The following is a 19,940-nucleotide window of genomic DNA, read 5'->3' as shown; positions in this document are numbered from 1 at the left end:
TCATCCTCACGCCAACCCCCTCAAAAACTCCCTCACCTAACAGAGGTACATACGTCCCCACCACCATGCCCGCCCCGTCCCTGCACGCTCACCATCTCCCCCACCCCCTTTATTCCTCACACTTGCTGCTCCTCTGTTCCCCAAGACTGCCCTCCCTCTGAGCTGCTCCTTTCCCACAGAAATACTGAAATTTCCCCCATCTGATTAGGCAAGACACTTTACCATCACACACACACATACACACACACACACACACACACACACACACTCCCCTCAGATATTATCTGCCTTGAACGTCAGCGCTCAGCTGAAGAAAGACCCACCAAACCTGGCTCCCCACTTCATTTGCCTCAGAGTTTGGAGGATTTGCTCTGTTTGGCTCAGCACAAAAACCTGTTCAATAGTGTATTCGATTTTATTTCTTTCCCCGATCTTAAAAAAATGGACGCATTTCGCCTAAAACCCTGGTCTCCGTCTTCTTTCAAAAACCTAGGGAGGACGGGACAACATGGGGGGGGTGGGGGTTGCTCCCTGATCAAACGTGGCAGCAGCAAGCTGCCCCTTCTGCCAGGCGAGACGGTTACTCTTCACCAGAATCCACCAGAACCCTGGGTTTGTGTGACTCCAAAGTCTGGCCTCTGGAAGCATCTGAGTTGTAATCCCTTCTCTGGCGATATAACCCAACTGGCACAAGTTTTACGTCAGTCCTCTTCCTTCCCTTCTGTAAGTGGAAAGACCCAGTATAGAGATATTCATTTTTCCACTGATGTAAATTATACTACCACCCCAAATTAGATAGCAGAAACAGTTACATGCAGTTTGGTTTTAAATACATTTTCCACCCCAATGCAAAAATGTTATACAGCATATTTAGATTCTTTCCCCCTCTCACAGTAAAGGTTTTTTTTTTTCCTTATGACAACTAAAATTCCCATTATTCAACTGTCTACCATGTGCTTTGAGATTTGGGGACGATTCTAGCTGATTCTAGAATTGTAGCTGAAGAAGCACCGTTTCTGTCTTATGATTAGCTTGCTGCAACGTAGCCCCTAGCATCTTTGATTTAATGCTCCTTAATCGATTGCCCTTTAGTTTACTGTTCAAAGCTCCACGCCTGTTTTCAACGGTAGCTCCAACGCCTCTGAGGCCTGACTTCACTGTTGCTCCCTCTCCCAATTTGCATATTAGCTGACCCTCAATTTTTTTCAACAGTCCTTACCCTGGAGCAGACACAAACTGGTCCCACCTGCGTAAACAGTCTCACTGATGACATCTGATTTGTTTTGTCTTGAGGCAGGCGTCACACCATCTGAAAGGGCAGAGCAAGACTGAAGCAGAAGTTCTCAAAGTGTGGTCCCTGGGAACCCGTTGGAAAATGAGGACCCCCTCAGCCTCAGCCCAGACCTACTGAATCCAAATTTGAATTTTAACAAGACCCCCCACCATGAGTCATAAATAAATAAGAAACGAGGTCATTTCTTCAGTGAAGAGGACAGGGAAGGAAATAAAAGAGGGGGATGGGACAGTGACTAGGAAGAGGCCACCTTCCAGGCAGCAACTGTTCTCTGAAAGTTTACGGTCTCAGGAGCTGTTTACAGTCTTCATGATCCCAAAGGACCCTAATGAGCTTTTTTTCATGGAAGCTCTACCTATCTGTACTTGCCATTCTAGAAGATAGGACAAAGAAATGTTTTAAATATTGTCAACTCCTTGAAACATAGTAAATATTACATATTAACATACTTTTTTTTTTAAGAATTTGGGCGCCTGGGTGGCTCAGTGGGTTAAGCCGCTGCCTTCGGCTCAGGTCATGATCTCAGGGTCCTGGGATCGAGTCCCGCATCAGGCTCTCTGCTCAGCAGGGAGCCTGCTTCCTCCTCTCTCTGCCTGCCTCTCTGCTTACTTGTAATTTCTCTCTGTCAAATAAATAAATAAAATCTTTAAAAAAAAAAAAAAAGAATTTATTTATTTGACAGAGAGTGAGACAAGGAGAGAGAGCACAAGCAGGGGGAGTAGCAGAGGGAGAGGGGGAAGCAGACTCCCTGCTCAGCACCCTGGGATCATGACCTGAGCCGAAGGGAGAGGTTTAACCCACTGAGCCACCCAGGCGCCCCAAGATACTTTTTGTGGGAGCAGCTATGCTTTCTAAAACAAAAGGAAACAAAAATTCATGAGCAGAATGGCGCTTGTTTGCGTCTCTCTTTTAACGTTGCCTTCATAGAAGACGGCTGTATTCTCCTACCTGCTTCTGCAGTCTGTTGCTGCACCGCCTGTCTTACGGTCTTTGGAAAACTCTACTGCACACTGCGGAGAGGAACAGGGACAATGGCAAAGAGCCGCTTAACGCTGTCATGAAGCTGGTTTTGGTTTTGCATACCTTGGAAGAGTCGGAGTCCCCAGGCCGCTAGGACCGGTGCTGGGAGGCCCTGGTGAGGAAATGCGTCACAGGGAAATCGGACGTGAAACACGTTCTCTATGATGAGTCCTCTGTGGGAAGACTTCTCACTCACTTGAAACAACATAGAGTTTGTGCAGAGAGGATGTCAGTGTGACTCCTGGTCCCAAATTGGTCCTAGCAGCGGGACGATGGATAGGTCCCGTGCCCTCTCTCGGCCTCAGTTTCCTGGTCTGTTTCATAAGGAGCGTGATCTCTACTATTCCAGCCCCATCCCCGTCCCCCACCCCACCGGACCCTCACCCCCACCCCCACCCCAAGTGCGCGGGAGGTCCCAGCGGGAACTTTAGAGTAACTCTCTCATTTGCCCAGCAGAGGGCGATGGAGACCAGCCCTGGGTGGACACCTTGCACTTCACCGGCCCTTCACCACCTCCCTACTCAGACATAAGATCCCCTCGTGATCCGGGCGGTTGCCTTGGCACCAGTTGGCACCAGGTGTCTCAGGCAACCCGGGCCATGTCCCGGGAGCGGCTGGGAGCCCGAGAGCCCTTCATATTGACCCACACGTGGTCAGACTGGGATGCTCTGACTCTCCAAGTAAGTCTGGGAAGAACAGAGGGGGAAGAACTGGTTTAGGCAAAGACACCTTCCCACCCCCACCCTCACTGGACCTTTCGGTGAGGAACCACCCAGGAGCTGTTGACTCCTCGCAGGGAAAACCGGGCGGGGTGGCCGGAAGAGAACAAGACGGAGCGCTGCGCCAGCTCTCCCAGGGGGCTGCCTGCCTGCAGGCGCGGGGCTGTGCTTGCATCAGCGCTGCCAGGGCTGGGGCAGTGGCCGCCAGCGACGTCAGCCGCCTTCCCAGAAGAATTCCACTGCCTGCGGCCAGCGGCTGGGGCGGTGTGGGGGCGGGGGCTTTTGGTTTCGGAGGATGACACTACTGGCAAGCTGCGTCTCCGGTTCGCACTCTGTAGTCATGGAGACGACAGCATCCTGGCAGTCTTGGTGAGGCCAACCTGCCTCAGAAGTGACCCGGACCTCCTGCGGGAAACCGCGAGCTCTTCGGGCTCTTCGGTGCCGGCCCAGTGAGACGGGCTGCAGGTCCCGCCTGCTCCCCTGGGGACGCCCTGCAGGGCCACCTTTCTTTTTATTTTTATGCAGGATTATCAGGACTCAAAGCACTCTCACCCAACCGTTGGCTAAGAAACATTTGCCCCCACCCCGCAAATCGAAACACAAAGAACAACCCCAAGACAGGACGTGCCTGGCAAAATAGACTTTTCAATACTCTGAATTCTTGGGAACTTTTTTTGTTTTGTTTTGTTTTGTTTTTGTTTTTTTAATCTTTTTGGAGCAGTTTCTTACGATTCTCTTTAGAATATTCCCTGCCTTCATCCACCTTCGGTACAGTGTTTGTTTTAAGTCATTCTGGGCAAGCTTAATATGGAGCATCTAGCCTGTGCCTTGAATTGACGCTTTTTTTTTTTTTTTTTACTATACAGAGACCAGGCATTTAGTCTTTAATTATGTGTTAGTAATGATTGAGAAGATCAGGGCAGCAATAATCCTAAAGAAAGAATAAGAAATCTACAATAACAACCTAAATAAATGCGGCTAACAGTGACTGAATACCCACCCAATGTAAGACACTTTGCTAAATCCTCTATAGTCATTTTACCACATTCAATATCCACGATTCTCTGAGGTGGGTTTCATTGTTTTGATTCGTACTTTGAAGACTAAGAAACTGAGGCACAAAGAGGTAAAGTAACTTGTCTATGTCCTACAGCTAGTAGTTTAATACTTAGTAACTAATAAAATCAAATCCTGGTCCATAATAAGCATTCAATACAACTGCACTCTGCTTTAGAAAGAACAGGAAGAGGGCAGTGCACATAAGATCCCCCAAACCTCATTCATTTGTGCCTCTTCCACCTAAGATTTCTTATAATATGAAGACGGGCTAGGGTACGGTTCCTTTTTTCTCCATGGGCGGGGGGGAGTTGCTAAGCAAATATTAGAAACAAAGTGAGAATATTTTTATAGGACATTTTGGAGTTTACAAAGTACTTTGCTCCCCAGAACCTAACTTCATCTCCACAACACTCCTGAGTAGTAAGAACTGGTCATCCTAGCCCCAATTTACACGCAAATTTTTCTTTTCAGAAAACCTTTTAACCACTTTTTTAAAAGTGGACTTCAAGGACACAAAGCTAAACCACACACTATAGCCAAAAAGTAGACACAATCCAAATGTCCATCAATTCATTAATGAATAAATAAAATATGGTATACGCACACAATGGAATATTAGTCAGCCTTAAAAAAAAAAAAACAGATTCTGACACATGCTACAACATGGATAACTTGAAGACATTATGCTAAGTGAAATAAACCAGTCACAAAAGGACACATTTTGTAGAATTCCACTTTTATGAGGTACCTAGAACAGACAGATTTATAAAGACAGAAAGTTAAATAAATGGAAGTTATAGGGGCTGGCATTGGGGGCGGGGGGAGGAGGAAACAGGATTATTGTTTAATACCTCTACAGTTTCTGCTCAGGAGGGGCAACTAGTTCTCGAAATGGATGGTGGTGATAGTTGCCCAACATGGTGAATGCACTGAAGGTCACTCACGTGTATACTTGTATACATGTATATAAGATGGTTACAGTGGTCAATTTTGTTATGTATTATTTTGCCACAATGAAAAAACATGTACAGAAAACCAACCACCCCAGTGCTCTCCGTTCCTTTCTACTCTGTCTTTTAAAAGAAGATTCTCCTGCATTTATTAAGACGGCTTTAACCTAAGACCCATTTCTTGACTTTGCAGGGGTTGCTGCCTCCACTTGAAAGTAAGAAAACGTCACACCTTTAAAAATAGCTCACAGTTGTGCCTTTTCGATAACTACAGGAGCCTGGTATTCCCCTCAGGTATTCCACATGAGCAAGATCTGGCAGGGAGGGGGGAGGACTGGGGGTGAGTCACTGGTTTGGCAGGTGAGGTCATCATGGGGTGACCGTCTGCCTCGAGCAGGCTCCCTACCTCCCACGTCTCCCATCTTCTCCCCTCCAGGGCAGCTAAGTCAACAGCCAGCCTAGTTCCAAGTCTAGCTGCCCTGGTGTGAGGTTCAGTGGGAAACATTCCTCTTTATGACTCTCTGACTCAACACCCCAGCAGATGGGTTCACGAAGGCTCTGGTAACCAAAGCCAGCTCTGAGGTCGAGACCCTGGACTGCCAAGTCATGGTCTATAAGCAAAAGAGGGGAGACATACATCCTTGGGAAGGGAGAGGAGAGAGCTTGTTCTCTGCTGGAATGCTAAATATCTAAGAAATGATGGAATTGTTTTACTTATCTTGATTATCCTGATTAAGACACCCTGAGACAGTGGCACATGGAAGAGCACAGTAAATATTCGGTAAATGATTCTTACTTTGGAGGAGTTCAGCCACAAGGACAATCCCAAACTCATAGTAAAACATATATATTTTTAGGTTTTACCAACTCCGGTTTTCTCAAAGAGACATCAGAATTAGAGCTTGATATATTTTTGTGGAACAGACACAGGCTTCATGTGGACAGTTTTGGTATCAATACAAAGAACCATGATGTTTATTATGCAGGTCATTAGGTTATTAATAAGTGGTAACGTGAAGGGACTTTCTTGGACATGTTTGTACACTCATCTAGCAACCATTAGCATAGGTACCATGCATATAAAATGAAAGAGAGTGAGAAAGAGAAAGTTTTTGATTTATTTCTTTTGTCTTTTTCCTCTTTGGTCTCTATAGTGTTGAGTCAACCTGGTATGGTTTAAGTTACATGAATCTTAGCATAAAACAAGCCTTGTATTAGTCAGGCAGAGACACTAGGTTGCAAGGGACATAAAAATGCATTCAGATTACCTAGGAGGGGAAAAATCCAAATGATGGCTTCAGGCACAGTTGTATCCAGGTGCCCAAATGATAATGTTAGGGATCTGTTGATCTAGAACTCTGAACTCTGCCTTCATAAGCCCACAAAGTTAGCAAAAAATCTTCCAATAGCTCTGGGCTTACATCTACAGGTCTAAGACCTTATTCTAAAGAAATCTTCCTTCCCAATAAAATTATCTCTCAGACTGGGGCGCCTGGGTGGCTCAGTGGTTTAAGCCTCTGCCTTCAGCTCAGGTCATGATCTCAGGGTCCTGGTATCGAGCCCCACATTGGGCTCTCTGCTCAGCGGAGAGTCTGCTTCCCCCTCTCTCTCTGCCTGCCTCTCTGCCTACTTGTGATCTCTGTCTATCAAATAAATAAATAAAAATCTTTAAAAAAAAATAATCTCGCAGACTAAGAACCTCACAGACTGAGAAAAAGGTAGCTGCTGTTTCCATAATAAAAGGTAATGGTTGCTGGGCAGGCAAAAATAATAGGTCTATTCTCCCCTGGCATAAATGTACACCTGTGGGAGAGAGGGTTTACAATTGAGGTGCCACTTTCCTAGTTTGTCAGTGAGTCAGTCTGGTGGGGTGAAATGTTTGTGCTCTGGACTCAGCAGCCCCAAGTCAAAACTCTGGCTTTCCACTAGCTTTCTGGCCTCCGACAATTTCCTTAAAAGTAATCAAGCTAATAATAACTACCATGTTTTGAACATGAGACAGTTGCTAGGCATTATGTGTGTTATCTTGTTTACTCAACAAATCTGCAAGGTCGTTATTATTATCCCATTTTACAGATGAGGAAGCTGAGGTCCAGAGGGATTGAGTGACCCACCCAAGGTCATTAAGCTAGTAAGGGTCACTTCAGCCCAAGGCAGTCTGGCTCAAAGTGGGCTCTCTGAGTCTCCCTCTCCTTGCTTGCAAAAGGGTATGAGATGGAGAAGAAAGGGGTAGAAGGAAGATGAAGAGGAAAAGGAGAAATAATAGTAAAATGCCCATAACAATATGAAGTAGGCAGTAGATCTAGTTCTCTTTGTCTGTTTCTTCCACTCTTGTTTTCCCCTGCTTCCTTTCTCTTTCTTTCTTTCTTTTTTTTAAGATTTTATTTATTTATTTTACAGACAGAGATCACAAGTAGGCAGAGAGGCAGAGAGAGAGGAAGGGAAACAGGCTCCCCGCTGAGCAGAGAGCTGGATGCGGGACTCGATCCTAGGACCCTGGGATCATGACCTGAGCGAAGGCAGAGGCTTAACCCACTGAGCCACCCAGGCGCTCCCTTTCTCTTTCTTTTTTTGGTTACTTCATGTGGTCCTGATTTTTTCCTTCTTTCTCCCTCTCTTCTCTCCTTCCTTCTTCCTCTTCCCTTACCTCCCTCCCGCTCTCCATTCTCCCTTCCTTCTCCCCGACCCCAACATTTTTTTCTTCTCTATTTATTTTCTTAAGATTTTTATTTATTTATTTGTCAGAGAGAGTGAGCGAAAAAGCACAAGCATGGGAAGCAACAAGCAGAGGGAGAAGCAGTCTCCCCACTGAGCAAGGAGCTGGATATGGGATCATGATCTGAGCCGAAGACGGATGCTTAACCCACTGAGCCACCCAGGCCCCCCTCTCCAGCCTCTTTTTAAAGTCCTGACCTGGTGCAGGGCACTATTTACGCATCACAATGGAGGCAGGGTAAGCACTGGGGCTTTATTGGTTCTTTACAGCACTCATCCTCACAAATATGGCACCCCAAAGGAACCCACAGCCATGAACCCCAGTGCAGCACTCTGGCTTGCCCAAGATTAAGTTGTAGTTCACTGGGAAGGGGAAAATCAAGGCAGAGAGCACTCTTTCAGTGCCCACCTCACACCTCCGTGCTGGCTGATCTCTACCCTGACGGAGGTCCGGCACTTGCAGGAACACCCTCTCACACTGGTTTTGGCTCCGGCCTTTGCCTGACCTCTCAGAGTCCGCCCAGAGGCCTCCTGAAAGAGAAAGGAAGTGAGCACCAAGCGAAGACTGCCTTGGGGCTTTGAGATAAGCACCTTTCACTTGGACATGTTGTAACTAGAAATCCAGAGGAGTTGACATTCAGCAGAGAGAACAGATCCTGGGCTGCTGGGGGTGGGGGGCCCGAGTCTCCCCGGTAGATGCCAGGTTGACCCCTAGCATATGGCCCTCCTGAGGAAGGACAAGGACTTGGAAAACAGTAAACCGCTAGCTCCTTAATAATCATTTTATAGAGTTCTGGCCTTGGGGACAGGAAGTCCACATCGGTGGGCAGAGTCTCCCCCAACACCCTCAAAATCTCCACCACTCCCAGGCTCCCCCGTGACAGCTCACGGAGTGTGTGTGAGAGGTGTGAGAGTGTGTAAGTCTTCCTGCACGTGCCATAAACCTTGTTTGGAGTGAGGGCCTGCCCCATGATCAAGCCCCTTAGGTCCCTCTACATAGGTTCCCTACCCACGCAAGCCCTGCAGTGGGGTTCAGGGTCTCCCCTCTTGGGGAACCACCACTAGCAGCAGCAATCACTTTCTGTTCACTCCTCTCCAGCCTACAGGGAAGGCCCTTGGGCAGGGGAGCTGTGGGCTGAGGAAAGGCGGTCTGGCACAGCTCCCACTTAGGGCCACCTCAACCCAGAGCATTTGTAATCCCGATTTCATAGATGAGCAAACTGAGACCCCCCAGGTCAGCTAATAGGAACATGCAGTGTCTGCTCACCAAACTATTTCATGGACCTCAGTCCCTTCCAAGATAGATGCCTGACACCAGGCACTTCAATTTCCTCACCAGCGCTTCTCATGCCTTAATGTATACACACACGACCCAGGGAGCTCATTAAAATGCAGGTTCTGATTCAGCAGGTACTGGGAGGGGCCTGAGATTCATTTCTGACAGGACAGGTGACACTACCGCTGCTGGTCTGGCACCACACTCCGAGCAGCCAGGCTCTGTCTGCGGCTGCCTTTCCCATGAGCCTGGGAGAGAGTACATTTAAGCTCAGGACCCAAGCAGTAGTGATGGGAAGTCTAGCATTACGCTCTCAGAACTGAGATGAGCCGTGAAAGGGCGCCTGGGTGGCTCAGTAGGTTAAGCATTAGACTGTTGGTTTCAGCTTAGGTCACAGGCTCAGGGTCCTGAGATTGAGCAACTCCCCACCCCAATCAGGCTCCCTCAGCTGGGAGTCTGCTTGAGATTCTCTCCCTGTCCCTCTGCTCCTCCCCAACCAGGCACCCTCTCTCTCTCTCTCAAATAAATAAATACGTCTTTAAAAAAAAAAAAAAAGCAGCTAAGGTGTGCTGTGAGTATAAAATATACACCAGATTTTGAAGATTTAGTAAAACTAAAGTGATGTAAAATCTCTCTCTAAAAACTTCTTGTATGAATTACGTTAAAATCATAGTATTTTAGATATACCAGGTAAAATAAAATATATTCTAAAATTTATTTCACCTGCATCTTCTTACTTTTTTTCATGTGAGTCCTAGAAAATTTTATATTTTTATTTATTTTTTTAAAAAGATTTTATTTATTTATTTGAGAGAGAGAGAGGTCACAGGTAGGCCGAGAGGCAGGCAGAGAGAGAGGGGGAAACAGGCTCCCCACTGAGCAGAGAGCCCGATGCGGGCCTCGATCCCAGACCCTGAGATCATGACCTGAGCTGAAGGCAGAGGCTTAACCCACTGAGCCACCCAGGCGCCCAAGTCCTAGAAAATTTTAAATTGTGCATGTGGCCTGCAGTATATTTTCATTGAAGAGCTCTAGTCTAGAGTAGGGGTTGCCAATCAGGCAGGGGCGATGTTGCCCTCCAAGGGATATGTGGCAATGTCTGGAGACATTTTTGGTTGTCATATCTGAGAGTGTTGCTGCTCACATCTAATAGGCAGAGGCCAGAGATATTAAATATTCTGCAATACACAGGACAGCCTCTCACAACCAAGAATTATCCAGACTAAAATGCCAGTAGTGCCAGCGTTGCAGAAGTCTGGTCTAGAGTCATCTCCACTGTCTCTGACGTTGTTTATTACTTGCCCATTCATTGTTTTTGTTCCCTCTCCTAGAATGCGAGTCCCATGAGACCGGGGGGTGCTGCCCACCCGTGGGCCCTAGGACAGGGCCTGCTGTGCACTCTAGGACACCTAGGACAGCTCTAGCATGCATGACCCTCTGCAGTATTCTCAGAGGATCTCCCCAACCCCCTGAGCCAGCCAGGTGGTTTGAATGCATCCATGCAAATTAGCCCAGGGGCCCGAGAGGACAGCAGAGTGCAATGAGACTGCTCCGCCCTGCGATCAAGCCGGGACGAGACAGACTCGTCTAGGCCGGGTCGCCCTCTCAGTTGCACGCGAGTCGATCTATCAGCGGCAGCCATTGGGCCCAGGAGCAGAGATAGGAATTGTCTCTGAAGGGCTGTCGGTCTTCTGCCTGCCTGGCCAGCCACACCCTGGCAGGCCTCTCACAGATCAGGCTGCTTCGGTTTCCAAGGACTTTATTTACCACCCAGGAGTGGTTTCAAAGGGCTGGCTGCAGTCCATCTGATCCACTGCCTTTCCGTAGTGGCGGGCCCTGAGAAAGCCCAGACCCAGGATTTCTAAGGAAGAGCCCTGTTCTCCAGAAGGCTCTCCCTCCACGAGAGGCCGGTGGGTGGGGAGGGTGAGGCCTAAAGACCAACCCGGGTCCACCCAGGGCGTGCGAGGGAACAGAACCCAAGCAGATTAACTTCTCCTGTTAGATAACTCTTTAATCTTCGGTGTAAAGTCTTGAAAGCCACGGTTCTGGGCCTTCTCCTTTCCCACTCGACAACTCCCTAAGGCGGGGCTCTGTCTGGTTTGAGTCAGGAGCCCAGGTTTGGCCCCTGAACTAGCCTGTGTGGCCTCGGGGAAGTGAGGGAAGTGCTCTAGGCCTCAGTTTTCTCTTCTGTAAAATGGAGAGAGGGAAGTGGGGGGTGTGTCATGCCGATCTTTAAATCTTCTAGCATTTCGCTCTAGTCTTCAAGAATCCAGGCTCCCGAGCAGGGGCACGCTTCAGTCCCGGCAGCCTCCTGTGTCCCAGCCCGCCGTCCACTTCCTTGCCTTGTGTTATAAACACATCTCAAGCTTCAGCTGCAATGGCCCACCTTCAGGTTCATTAGCGTGGCTGACAGTTCTTAGGGCATGTCCTTCTGCTCCTCCACGGAATCTTCTAGAGTACGGCTTCACAGCCTGCATGATGGATCACATGGCACGTGTTGACCTTGTGCCCTGCAGCAAGTTACTTAACTCTTTCTGTGCCTCATTCTCTTCTGGGAAATGAGAATAATAGAGGTATCTGATTTATAGGGTGATATGTGCTGGTTAAGTGGGGTGATTCCTGTATGGTTGTTAGCAACAGTGGCAAACATCTAGAAAGCAGCAAGACAAAAGACTCCCGTCATTATTATCAATTCTGGGAACTGTTCCACTCATCTCTCAGGAATCAGCTCCGTTGTCACCTCTTTCAGGAAGCCTTCCCTGACTCCCACCTGCCAGCTGAGGTCGCTGCCCCTCCTCTGGGTTCTGACTCACCCTGAGCTCACCTCGGTCACCACCCTTATCAACTGTGTGGTAACGGTCTGTTTACTAGTCTCAATAGACTGTCACTTCCTTTAGCAGAGGTTGGAAATGGACCGCTTGCTAGCCCAAACCACAGGTGTGCTTTAAGTGTGGACTACAAGGGAATTTGGAAACATTTTGATGGGAGGCAATTCTTTAAAAAAGCTATGAAATAATATATTAAAAAAAATAAAGTCTGTGAAAAAAAAATAGGATGATTTTACATAAAAACCTAGATCTCCAGCTTTTCTTGGAAAATTAGGAACTGTGCTAACCCAAGCCACCATCATCACCGGCACCTGGTACCCGCACAGTATCACCTTACACAGGCTCCAGCCGTTGTCTGCGGCAGGCCCAACCCAGTCCAATTAGCTCACACCCTCTGCCCCAGAAATCCAGTGAGATAAGTTATCTTCTTAATCTGGGCACTTTTGAGAGTGAAAGGGGGATGTTATTTATACCTACAAATCAACTAGACAGCCCAGAAAAAACCAGAGCATACATCCCCCCACCCCTGACCCCACTCCTACCCGCCCCCAACGATAGGGCAGGGCTCTGGGGCATCTTTGGGTCCCACACTACACACTTCCTGCCACATCAATGCTCCATCACTGGTAACCGCCAGAACTGGCCTTCTGGACCATTTGTGAAGTGTGTTAACTCCAGCAGTCCTCCCAAGCACACTTAGGTAGAGACTCCTGTCTGCATTTTACAGTTGAGGACACCGAGGTGTGACGCATTAGTAACCCCTCTCCACGGCACAGCTAGGAAGTGGGCAACCAAGGCAGTCTGGGTCTAGAAGACTCTGTGTTGGCCAAATCAGGAAGCAACTCTCAAGGCCCCTCTCAGCTCTAAAAATCTATGGTTCTTTGTGATTTTTTCCCTGTTCGTTTCTCTCCCCCCGCCCCGGGGCTCCCCTCCTTTGGTCCTGTTCCTTCTCTGACTCTTGGGCGGGCTCCCTTGACTCTCCCATTCTCTCCCTCTGCGTCTTTTCTCCTTCAAGGTTTTGCCTCTATCATTGCTGTCTCCTGTGCCTGTTCCCGAATGGCGTTTCTGTCCATTTTCCTCACGCTCCTTCTCTGGCTGGACTTTCTCACCGTCTCTGCTCTCCTGCCATGTCTCTGCTTCCCTTTCTTTCTCCCTCCTGCTCCTCCTGCTCTTCCGCTCCCTCTGGCCTACCCACCAGGACTAAACAAACACCCTGTGGTGGAAAACTATGTTTTCAGTAACTCTGCTTTGGTCGTGGCTTGTAGGAACCCGACAAGCCAGGCACCGTTCCCTCTGTGCACTCTGCTGAGGATGGACGACAGGCCTGTGGACAGAGGTCCGAAGGCCCAGAGCAGGGAGACTCAGGCTCCAGTGCACATGCCATTCCCTCCCCACTCCCGGCCTGTGCCTCAGTCCTAGTCAGAAAAGCTGCTGTGGGGCTGAAGCCTCTCACCAGACAGCGTGCTGATGGGGAAGCTGGTCTGGGTTCAGGCCTTCCGTTCCAACAGCCTGACAGGCGAATGTGTCTTTCTGTTCGGCAAGAGCAGGATGACCAAAGGACATGTGTCACAAAAACAATCCCGCCAGTGACTGGGATCGAAGTATATGAAACGAATGTCTTTTGAAGGGAGAGGGCAGTCTTGGAATATTTGAAGACGGGGTCGGGGGGAGGCGACTTTTTTTGTTTTTTTCGAGATTTTATTTATTCATTTGACAGAGAGAGATCACAAGTAGGAAGAGAGTTAGGTAGAGAGAGAGGGGGAAGCAGGCTCCCTGCTGAGCAGAGAGCCCGATGCGGGGCTCCATCCCAGGACCCTGGGATCATGACCCGAGCTGAAGGCAGCAGCTTAACCCACCGAGCCACCCAGGTGCCCAGAGGCAACTTTTTCTTAACAAACAAACAAGGAGAAAATGTATGGGGTTGGAGAAAATAGTCCTCATCGCCCGCAACATGTGCCAAAAATGAAGGGCAATGCATGGCAGAGGGGAAAGAGAGGAGGGAACTTAAACGGGAGTCAGTCGGTGGCCAGAGGAGGGGAGGTTGAGAGGGGAAGGAAAGAAGAGGGGGTGACAGAGAGTTTTTAAAATGCAAGGTGACCCTTCAGCAGCTTCAGGCTGGGACAGCCGCCTGGGCCTGGTGGGGTTTGCTGGAATGAATGTGTATTTACTAAGGAAGGAAGGAGGAGGAGACGGGACAGACAAAGACCACAGATGTAAATGCCTAGGCTCAAATCCCGGACTGGGCTCCACCCTCTTTTCACCTTGGTTTCCAAATGGGTGTTCTGATGAGGGGGAAGGGGAATGTTCCTACGGAGCACAGTTGGTGGCAGAAAGTCAAGGCCCCACCCATCGGGCTGCCAGCCCCAGGGGGCCTCTCCCCTGCAGCCTGGCAGCTGCTGGATGTTATCAGGAGAGAGCAAGGCAGCAGGGGCACAGCAGGACGTTCGAGTTCACTGCAGATGACCTGGGGCCACAGGGTCTAGCTCCAGAGCTCTGTGGCTTGGGGGGCTCCGTCCATTCTGGCAATGAATGGTGAGCTGGCTGCTGAGTGTTTTCGTGATTTCAATGTGGACAGTGCAAGGGCAACAGCCTTGCAGAGTGGTATCAGCCTCACTGCCACTGTCACCAGATTATTACCCACCCACCTCTTCAAGTGTAAGCCCTGAGAGGGCAGGAACCCCATTGCGGACCCCACTTTGGAACCGCACTGGACACACAGGCTGGTATACAGTCAGAGCTCAATAATGGAATAAATGAATCAGGATGCCTTCACCTCTCCCTGCTGCTCCCCCCACCCCCCCGCAACTAGCTATATGACCTTGCTCAGTCCCTTAACCACTCTGAGCTGCCGCTTCCCTCATCAGTACAATGGGATAGAGCCAGTAAAAGTAGAGGCTTTCTACTTAGTGAGAGAGGGTGGTGGGGGATCCTGTCTACAGTTGTCACTGAAATATGGTGGGCATGCAAATGGAGGAGATATTTTATGCTTTGTAAAAACTGCAGCTTCTGGGGTGCCTGGGTGGCTCAGTGGGTTAAAGCCTCTGCCTTCGGCTCAGGTCATGATCCCAGGGTCCTGGGATTGAGCCCTGCATCAGGCTCTCTGCTCTGTGGGGAGCCTGCTTCCCGCCCCCCCACCCCCGCCGCCGCCTGTCTCTCTGCCTACTTGTGATCTCTGTCTGTCAAATAAATAAATAAAATCTTAAAAAAAAACAAAAACAAAAAAACCCTGCAGCTTCTGCTTACAGTAGTTCCAGGTGGATCATACAGATCTTACTTTTTAGGAAGACAATGCAGTGATGAGGTACAGAGCTCATGCCCTGGAGACTCAAAGCTGGCTCCAAATCCTGCTTCCACCCCTCACTCCCTACATGATGCTGGGCAAGTCCGTCTGTACAACAGAGCTGCCCCGAGGCTTCCATGAGGTCCGTCCCACGCTGTCCCTGGCACATAGTAGGTGCTCAGTTTGTGTTAGTTATTAGCACCAGTTTCTACCACCAAACCCTACAAGGCAGACAAGACCATCCCCAGGGTGCAAAAGAGGAAACCAGAGCTGGCCAGGTGGAGAGGCGTGTCTGCTGGCAGAACCAGAACTAGACATCTTCTGCCCCCGAGGCCCACCACAGCTGCCAGAAATAAGGCGGCGTATCACCATGCCGGCCTCCACCCCTTGCCCCCGTGGAGAAGTGAAACACAAACCCACCAGTGTCAGAAAGAAGAGAAGGAAGCAGCTGAGGTGAAGAGAGTTGAGCGGCCCCCAAATCCTGCCAAAAGGACGGTCTAGGACAAGGTCAAGTGGAGGGCGGCGAGAGGGTGGAGGCAGTGGGAGGATAGTGTGACACGAAGGGGACTGGTGGCTGAGTCGGCCAAAGCAAGGGGTGAAAAGCCAATCCTGAGAATGCGGAAGGAAGCCTTTTTATCAGCGTTCACAAGAACAGAGAGGGAAGTTGTTTGCATCTGGCCAGATACCTCGGCTATGACCTCCTGTCTCGAAGAGAAGGGTCCCTGCAAGCTTTGCTTTCAAAAGTCTCTTGGGAAAAAACACATGGCCCTGATTCTTAGAAGCTGCCCTCACCCCAACTGCATAAACGTCTTAGCTGCTCTCTTGCCGGCTCGGAGGGGTGGACCCTCTCTGCCTGCTATGCCTTCAGGATCCCATGAGAATTGACATTTCTCAGGCTTTCAGCCTCTCCGTTTTATAGGTGCAAGACTGAGGCTGGAGCCTGGCCTCTCTGGCCCTCGCTCTCCATTAGCTGCTCTGGGATCCTGGTGGCTCCCCTTGGCGGGCCTCAGTTTTCCCATCTGCAAAGTGGACGTGTTTAGACCACACCTCCGTTCAGCCCTTCCTCTTCCTTTCCCTCCAGAGGGTATAGAATTTGAAGGCAAATGTCACCCTGATCAGATGGTGTGTGGATTCGTGAATAACCCAGCCGGGAGGTCAGCCTCTGGAAGCAATTGAAGATGGCCCGGGGATCTGAGATTCCTAGACCCTGCAGGCAAGCAGAACTGTTCCCTCCCACACTGGGCCGCCTCCCTTCCTGAGCGATCCTGCTCCCATTCTGTGGGAGAAGCAGCTGTGCCTTCTGCAGAGTTCTGATGCCAAGCACGTTGCAGGTCTTAGACCAGGCAGGGTGCTCCATCTGGACTCAGCACTGATTGAGCACGAGCCGATGGTAAGCACATCTTTCCTCCTCACAACAAGCCCAGGTGAGACACACATGCTTCCTCTGTGCATTTTCTACCCACAGAAGCGGAGGCCTGCAGGGGCACCTGGTCCGGGTCGCGTTACTGCAGGCAGCAAAGCAGAGTTTCAAACCCAATGCTGAGTGACTCCTGCCAGAGCCACCCTATTTAAATAAACACCAGGTGATGGGCTGTGTGTCATTTTCTTCCTCTCTTAATGGAAAACATTGCCCCCCTTGTCAACAACGCAGATTACTTGCATTTTTAAAAAGATTTTATTTATTTATTTGGCAGACAGAGATCACAAGTAGACAGGCAGGTGGAGAGAGAGGAGGAAGCAGGCTCCCCGCAGAGCAGAGAGCCCAGTGTGGGGCTCCATCCCAGAACCCTGAGATCATGACCTGAGCTGAAGGCAGAGGCTTTAACCCACTGAGCCACCCAGGCGTCCCGGATTACTTGCATTTTCAAAGGGAGCAATCTCTCGAAGCATTTCTAGATAGCATGATACATTGTCTGGAATTTTATTTAAATGAATCCAATTCAGGGGGAGGGTATATAAATAGAGCAAAATGGTGCAGGAATGGGCATTTCTTGAAGCTGGGTCTTGGGTGGGAGGTTCCTTACACGGTTCTCTCCCATTGCGAACGTGTTTGAAATGTCCCTGGTCATTTCAAAACGTAATTTACATTTGGTGTGTAAAGCGTAATTAACTCAGGAGAAGCAAAGGGGCCCCCAGAAAGGCCCTGTCCCAGAGTGGAGGCTGTGGGGGGGCTGAGGCGGGGACTGTGTCACCCCGCCCTACAGCTAAAAGAACTTGAAGGGCGCCTGGAGCAGGCATCATTATGGCCTCCGGGTTCTCTCCTTGGACCACAAGGGCCCTCCCTGCATCCAAGAGAGCACTCTGCCCCCAACCCACCAGCCAAGCGGCGATGCGAGAGAGGGCTCCTGAAGCCGCGCTGTGGTTTTGTGCCAGGGCTTGGAACCATGCAGGGTTCATATTCACCCAGTGGGGACATCTGGGGAGTCTCCTATCAATGTGCTAGCAAAGGGACAGGGGCTGTGCATGTCCGGGGCACTCAGAAAACTAGGGAAGATGAGATCTCTGACCACCCCACAACAACCAAGTTATCTGGAGTGGCCCCTCTCCACAGGCTCCCGGAGGCCTAGTGCCCTCTGCCCTTGCCTTCACCCAAGGTGCCCTGGGAGCTCCATGTGTCCCTCCAGACTCCCTCCAAAACAAGGATTCCTCCTGTTTATAATCTTCCTTGTTTGTAACAGCTTCTTCCTCAGGCAAGAAGAACTCACCTCTCTATTGGCCTTCATTCTGTTCAGCTGTGGTCGGGCATTTACTCAGTGATTGAGCACCAACTATATGCATTGGGGATATAGCACATAGCAAGCGGATAGACAGAGGATAGAGGGCATAGAAAACATACACAGCATGGAACAGACTTGGTACCCATGCTCTAAGGGCTTCTAACTTCCTAGGGGAGAAAGGCAATCATACACTATTGACACTATTAATGGTTGAATTATGAGTCTGACAAGTGCTTTAGAGAAGTGTGGCAGCTGTGAGGGCACATAAGGAAGAATGAGGTCTGATGGGGTGGGGGCATGCAGAGGATTCAAAGTAGGCTTCTTGGAGAAAATAGTGTCTAAACTGGGAGCTGGAGGTTTGAGGCATTCGCTGGTCAAACAGGGAAAAGAGGTTATTCCTGACAGAGCAATCAGCACGAGCAAAGTCCTTCTGGCTTAGTAGAAGGAAGTGAAGGAATACGGTGTGGATTCTGTAGTCTTAAGGAGTATGAGCAGGGAGGAGGTCGTAGAGCTGGATGAGAAGGAGCTATGGCAGACAGCAAAGAAGCTTGAAGGCCAAGTTAAGGATGATGAGGTACTCATGAGGTAGTGTGGTGGGGGGGGGGGGTAACATTGTTCTTTTAAACCTGAAATGATCTCTCTGGTTATGGGGGCTTGAATGGCTCCCAGCCAGGCAAATGTGGATGCTGCTGGGCGTAAGCTAGCTAGCTCGTATGGCACATTTATGAGAAGTAGGAGAAAGCACCCTTCAAGGAAGACACAGCCCTCTAGACCCATGCTTAGAAAATGGAACCTGGCTTGAATTTCAGCACCCATTAACTCTGAGCCTGTACCCTTGTGCAGTGGACAACGTGTACAACTGCACACAATGGACTTGGATTCTGGGAAATAGAGAAATCAGAGTGCTATAAAACAACTGTTGAAAAATCTGCCTCCTCTACTTTCAGTACCTTGAATTCTGAGTTCTTGAGTTCCATATTCATTTCTGTAACCCCAGTGTACATAGGACATGCTCCAAATGTTTGTTGACTGGATTATTCTTTGGCCGTGTTTTTTCCCTTTAGACTTTCTGTCCTCTTGTTCTTTTCTACTCAATTCATAATGGCTTCCTTTTAATGCACACCTGCTAGGTGTTAGGAAGCACTGTGTTAGACATTTTGCCTTTTTAGTCTTCCAAATACCTTGTCGTCTGCCCATTCGACAGCAGCCATGATCACATTGCCAAGAAGGTGGGCAGGGAGTGGGTCATACTGTGTGTGAATCTTTCAAATCCTAAGGGTATGGAGACACGGTAGGGAGCAACATTTACTGGAAGGTAAATATTCCTCCCAGTAAATATTCTGGTGATTGAATCTCTAAACTTCAAACCCTAGAAGGTCAGAGCTGAAATGGACCACGTAGGGCCTCATTTTACAGATGGGTCATGGAGGCCCAGAGAAAGGCTGGAAATTGCTCAAAGTCACTGAGTGAGTCAGAGCCAGAGCAGGACTGGAAACCAGGTCCCTTGACAGGTTTGGAAGTAGATAGATATCAGGAGTGGAGATTAGAAGAGAAAGACCAAGGGGGGAAATAGCTCTCTCAAGATGGTATCTGAGGGTGATGGTTATCCTTGAGGCTGCTAGGGGTTAGCGCAGGACACCGGACAGTCCTTGGAAACTATCTGAAGGGGAAGAGAAGGTAGAGAAAACAGGACTTCCTCAAGGAATGGGTGGGTCTCTAAATGGGAATCCATCTGGATCCAGCCTGGCCATGAATTTTTCAGCCACAAAGTGCAATTTCTGGTTCTGGGCCTGGTCAGTCTGGAGACCCTTGGGCATAAGCCAGGAAAGCCTTCACTGCCAGCAAGCCTCTGACAGCCTGCTGTGAGGCAGAGGGTAAAGGCAGAGAGAAGGCTTGGTTCCCCTTCCCGCGGCTGGGGGTGGGGAGCAGTGAGGGGGTGGGGCGGTGGGGGGAGGCTGCCGCCTCAGGCGCCCTCTGAGGGGCCCCACTCCGGTTCTCTGTCGGTGCCTGCTGGGGGTTTTCCTGGTTCTGGGTCTGTATCAGAGCTCCTCTTATGTCACATTGCCCTGGGTCCCACTAGCG

At 49.5% G+C, this 19,940-nt stretch overlaps 2 long non-coding RNA genes across 3 annotated transcripts; one reads left to right on the top strand and one right to left on the bottom strand.

The window, feature by feature from the left end:
• Window positions 1-263: 263 nt before the first annotated feature.
• LOC131824165 (uncharacterized) lies at window positions 264-3,302 on the bottom strand. 2 transcript variants are annotated; one of them, XR_009350772.1, is made up of 4 exons: window positions 3,069-3,302; window positions 2,243-2,304; window positions 1,220-1,309; window positions 264-721 (listed from the first exon to the last, which is right to left on the bottom strand). It is a non-coding gene; the product is annotated as an uncharacterized LOC131824165 (long non-coding RNA). The 2 variants fall into 2 exon arrangements; XR_009350771.1 differs by lacking the exon at window positions 3,069-3,302 and having other exon boundaries at window positions 2,243-2,637.
• On the top strand, window positions 2,836-12,351 carry LOC131824164 (uncharacterized). Its single transcript, XR_009350770.1, has 4 exons — window positions 2,836-2,994; window positions 5,236-5,336; window positions 7,788-7,995; window positions 11,292-12,351. It is a non-coding gene; the product is annotated as an uncharacterized LOC131824164 (long non-coding RNA).
• Window positions 12,352-19,940: the final 7,589 nt, after the last annotated feature.

Source organism: Mustela lutreola, chromosome 2, assembly GCF_030435805.1.
Source record: "Mustela lutreola isolate mMusLut2 chromosome 2, mMusLut2.pri, whole genome shotgun sequence".
NCBI lineage: Eukaryota > Metazoa > Chordata > Mammalia > Carnivora > Mustelidae > Mustela > Mustela lutreola.
This window is presented reverse-complemented; position numbering and strand designations above follow the sequence as displayed.